This window comes from Condylura cristata, unplaced genomic scaffold (assembly GCF_000260355.1).
Source record: "Condylura cristata isolate star-nosed mole 26May11 unplaced genomic scaffold, ConCri1.0 scaffold00007, whole genome shotgun sequence".
In the NCBI taxonomy this organism is placed as follows: domain Eukaryota; kingdom Metazoa; phylum Chordata; class Mammalia; order Eulipotyphla; family Talpidae; genus Condylura; species Condylura cristata.
Window position 1 is genome coordinate 63,077,239 of NW_004567108.1, and position 5,312 is coordinate 63,082,550.

The following is a 5,312-nucleotide window of genomic DNA, read 5'->3' on the forward strand; positions in this document are numbered from 1 at the left end:
TTTACAACAAATTCAGAAAAAAATGAGGGTGGTTTTGGTAGAGAAAAGGAGCTTTAGAAGAACATAATGGGGAAGCAATAAACTTTTGCAAGAAGACAAAGGAGCCAGTGGTAAACCGAGTGATGAAGTCATATTCTGGGGAGCCCCTGACAATCTCTCCGTCAAGCAGATAATTGCAGTCACAAGGACAAATTATTCAAAGCCTCATAGTTATTATTGTGAAGGATCTGTGATTACTTTTTCTTATACACTTATACATGGAGATTAATTAGATGAGCATTTTTTCAGATATTTATTTCATTAAAAATATCCATTGAACAATATCAGTGATCTAAAAATAAAATCACATTAAAAAAATAAATTTCTGTTTAGTAAGGTCATGGGAATTTATCAAAGGTAATTTTGATGATGTACTTGTTAAATTTTACATTTAAATCAGAAAGAAACCTATAGAAAAAAGAAATACTTGACCTAAAAATTTGTCCTATGGAATGATCTACCTTATTCAAGAATTCCTAGAAGACTGAAGCCCTCTCATTCTTTAACCTACTTTATATGTGTGTGGCATCTAGAAGAAAAGAAATTGGGTTAGGGACACTGTATTTATTTTTATCAGACCATTATTTCCCTATGTGATAACTGCCTATCTGCTTATATGTTCTACTCTGCCATTCAAAATAATTCTACTAAAATTTAACCTTCTTTTCTGCTAAATAGGCCTAATTCTTAAGGGTGACATTAAAATCTGCCTTTATACTTTTTTCAGTTTTATTGTCATAACAGTTATCACTATGTTCTTAGTCTGTATATTTGATATCTTCAAATACATACCTATTGCATCTTCTTAAATATTGTTTTCTTATCTCATTATATAAAATAAGTCTATACTTTGACCAAGTAGTGAATATATTTCTAATTTGCACCTTGTCGAACATATATGTTTCATTCTGATTATTTCTACTAAGTTTTTAGGAGTTATTTATCTTGTCATTTTTAATTCATTGCTTTAGATATATTTCCTTTTTATTAAAAATATTTGTATGTATGTATATATGCATATGTGTGTATGTGTGCATGTGTGTGTGTGTGGTTTATATATATATATATATATATATATATGTAAACCTCTTGTTCATTTTTGTACAATGTTGGATTTCTCCTCCTCTCAGGTGTTAACACCCATAAAATTCCCCCACCAAGTTAGTTGTAAACCATCATCATAGACTCTTGTGTTCTTCCCTCCCCTGTTTTGATCTTTCTCCCTCTCCTTTCCTGCTGTATGTCTCCAATTTATAGCTTTCCTGATAGTTTTGTCTTTAGTTTTTCCTGATACCATTTATGGTTTCCCTATATTTCTTCTATAAAGTGAAGCCATCTCATATTTTTCTTTTTCCTTCTGTCTTAGTCCATTCAGCATAATTCCTTCCATCTCCATCCATGTTGCCATGAATGCATGAGTTCATCTTTTTTGATTGCTGAGTAGTATTCTATTGCGTATATATACTACATCTTAATCAAGTTATCTGTTTTGAGGCATTTAGTTTGTTTCTATATTTTAGCTAATGCAAATAGCACTGCAATGGACACAGAAGTGCAGGTTTCCTTTTGAAATAATGATTTTGTGTCCTTTGGGCAGAGTCCTAAAATGGGAATTGCCGGGTCATATGATAGCTATGTTTTTAATAATCTGAGTGTTCTCCACATGACTTTCCATAGTGGTTGCACCAGTTTGCATTCCCACCAGCAATGTAAAAATGTTCCTTTTTCTGCACATCCTCACCAGCATTTGTTGTTACTTTTTTTAAAATGTGGGTCATTCTTACTAATGTGAGATGGTATCACATTGTGGTTTTAATTTGCATTTCCCTTATTACAAGTGGTGTTGAACATTTTTTCATGTACCTGTTGGCCATCTGCATTTCCTCTTAGAAAGAAGTGTCTTGTTAGCTCTTCTGCCCATTTTTTTTTACTGGATTTTTTATTTTGTTTTTTGTGAGTTGTGTAATCTGTAATCTTTGAAATCAGTCCCTAATCAGTGAGTGGACTGGAAATATATTCTTACAGTCTGTAGGAGTCTCTTCCTCTTGGTTACTTTAAATTTTTCTGTACAGAAGTTCTGCTGTTTGTAGTACCAGATTTCCCTTCATTTTCTTTGCCTCAAGGGAAGAGTCATTAAAAATGTTCCTGAGAGGCATGTAGTGTTTGCCTTTGTTTTCTTCTACCTATTATATGGTTTCAGATCTTACAGTCAGGTCTTTTATCCACTTTGAGTTTATTTTGCATATGGAATGCAGGCCTCCCTGGTGTCTCAGTGATATAAAGCTGTTGTCAGCCACTGTGGCATGAGTTTCATCCTCAGCAAGGGACATAACCCAACTGGCACATTAGACCTCTCCTGTCTTGCCTGCTGCTTCCCTCAGCAGTGTATTTCAGTATTCAGTAAATCCACTTGTTCTGCTCCCCACTCTGTGTCTTGTGAATCCTTTCACCCACCTGTACCTCCTGCCTAGACCTCAGTAATGTGTATATATATATATATATACACATTACTTGACCTATATATATATATATATATAGAGGTCAAGTAGTGGTTTGCTCCTACCCTCTTATGAATCCTTCTTCCTGATATCTATCATCCTGCTCAGGGAAAGGGATAGTTGGAAGCTTAACAACTCTGAAGTCAATTAGAGGGTGGAACATGCATTCATGTGGTACCATCTTCTGAATGTAACCTGCTTGAGGGTGGCAGTTGCTTTTATTATATTCACTGTATTCTCAGTATCAATGGCATTTTATAGGGAGTATAGTAATATATTACTAAATAAATTATCTAGGCCCTAACCATTGGAAAGTTATCACCCTAACATAATATGTAAGATATAGGACTTTGATTCTTAAATCTAGTTCCCAGACGAATCCTCAGATTTTGGAAAGCCATCTTTCTATTCTTTTATAAGAAAAAAAGGAAAATTTCTCTTCATTCCTTTGGGTATGAATCTGTAACTATAAAAAAATAATTTTCAATTTTTTATAAAACTCTGTCTGAATTAAGAGTAAAAGCAGCTGATGAAAAATAATGTGGTGACTAAGTTCACAGAGAATAAGGAAATATTGCTTAGCAACTAGAAGTTTTGGGAGGAAGGATTCCAAATTCCAGTAGTGGGAAGTGTGAAAGGTAAGTAAGCATATGTAGTATTTAATGTGATGGCTTCTGAGTGATTATTGTGGTGAATATTTTGCTTTAAGAAATATGCTACTTCTCTCTCTTCTACAGCCACCGAAAACTTAGCTCTGTTCAAAGCATGACTGTAAGTAGCTAAAACAAATGGGTTGTTAAGCTGGTGGCCAGTTTGTCCCTTATAAAAACGTGTGGCTAGGAGCCAACAAAGAAAATTCTTTGCTACTACTCCGCTCTGTTTTATCTTTTAAATTACCCCACTAATGCATGAATGTATTCTCATTGTAAAATGCAAACATATTAAGAGCAAATCCTGAAATGAAGGTAGTGTGTTTTTCCTACCTTTCTGAGTTGGTTAGCTGTTCTGGTGTATGAAATCTATCATCTGTTGTTCCTATGCATTTATGCGTGTGTGTCTACACATACACACACAGATATGTATTTAAGTATATATGTGTGCACATAGATATTTTATTTTTATTTTTTTAAAAATTTATTTATGCATACAGAATTGGGGTACAGGCTAGAGGTGCAGGGGTGGTGAGAGGATTCAACAGAGACAGAGTGGGGAGCAGAATAGGATGACTGATGAAGTACATTGCTGAGGGGAGCAGCAGGCAGGCCAGGAGATGTTTTCGGCGCCATGTGGATCACCTCTGGGGCTGGATCGACCTCATGCTGAAGTGGCTTTATCTTCTTAGTGCTCTGCTTTAACCTGTTGTGCCACCAGGGAGGGCCCTGATTTTTATTTTTTAACTCAAAAGAAATCATATCCCACTAAACTTATAAAAATAAAATGATTGGAAAAATATTTATATAATATGTATGAAGTATAACTCATTCCATTTTATATCATAAATCATATTCTTCTCTTTACTTTCCTATTGAGTATTGTATTGTTTCTAGTTTTACATTCATATATACATTAAGCTATGAATGGCTTTGAATATGTTATTGAACATTTCAGTTCAAGAATCAGAATTGCCTACCCAAAGAATTTAAGATTTAAAATGTGCTACCAATTTAATTGCCTTCTCTATAGACTTCAAGAAAGAGTCCTATCTACTGCGTGTGGATATGACAATTTCCTATATCTTTCCCAAATTTGACAACTTATGCCATCTGATAAGCAAAAATGCACATACATTCTCTAGTGAGAGTGAATATCCTTTATATTTAATGCCCATTTTGTTTCTTTTTTTGAGACTCACCATCTGGCATTCTTACTCAGTTTAGTGTTGAGTTGTTTGCTTTTTCCTAAATTATTTATAGCAGACTCTATATGTACTGGATATTAATACCTTGTCTGTTAAATGTGTTGCTGTAATTTATCTTTTTCGCATGCTTTTCTTCATTTTTATCCCTTTGCCCCAATTATACAGAAAACTTTTTTTTTTGTATTTATTTATTTTTTTAAGGAGAAATCTGTCAGACATACTTGATGTTTTCTGGATTGTGATTTTACTTGAGAAGACTTTTAAAAGCAACATTTAAAAAATATTTTCTTCTGGCACATTTGCATTTTTGCTTAATGTTTAATGCTTTAGTCAAATTGGATTTGTTTTAGTAAATACTATGAAGCATAGGTAGTCGCTATTTCTTTCATGTAGTAGTTTTCCTACTACTATTTCCTGCTGATTAAAAGTCTAACCTAATTGTAAAATTCACTCTTTGCATGAGTCTGCTTATGTATCCTATTCAGTTTTATTAACTCATTTCTCTACTTCTCAATTTTTCTAGGTTCAATTAGCTTAGGTTTCATAGCACACATTCCCACCTATTTAGAAATTCTGTCTCACTAGCAATCTTTTCCCAATGTTTCTGACCTTTATGGCATCTTCTATTTCATAGAAAGAAATGACTAGATAGATAAATATATCTATATTGTTTATTTTAATTTTTTCTATATTTTATGTATTCCTTAAAGAGATATATTTTCTTTTTTTTCTTTTTTTTATTTTTTTTACATCATTCTTAATTTCGTGCATTTTGTCATCTCAGTTGTAATCCTCATGGGCTTCCCACCACCAATTCACCCATGTGCCATCACCATTTTGTAACTGAATACTGCTTATTAAAAGAAGTTTGCTGGCCCTCCCTGGTGGCGCAGCGGGTTAAAGCACAGCACTGAGAA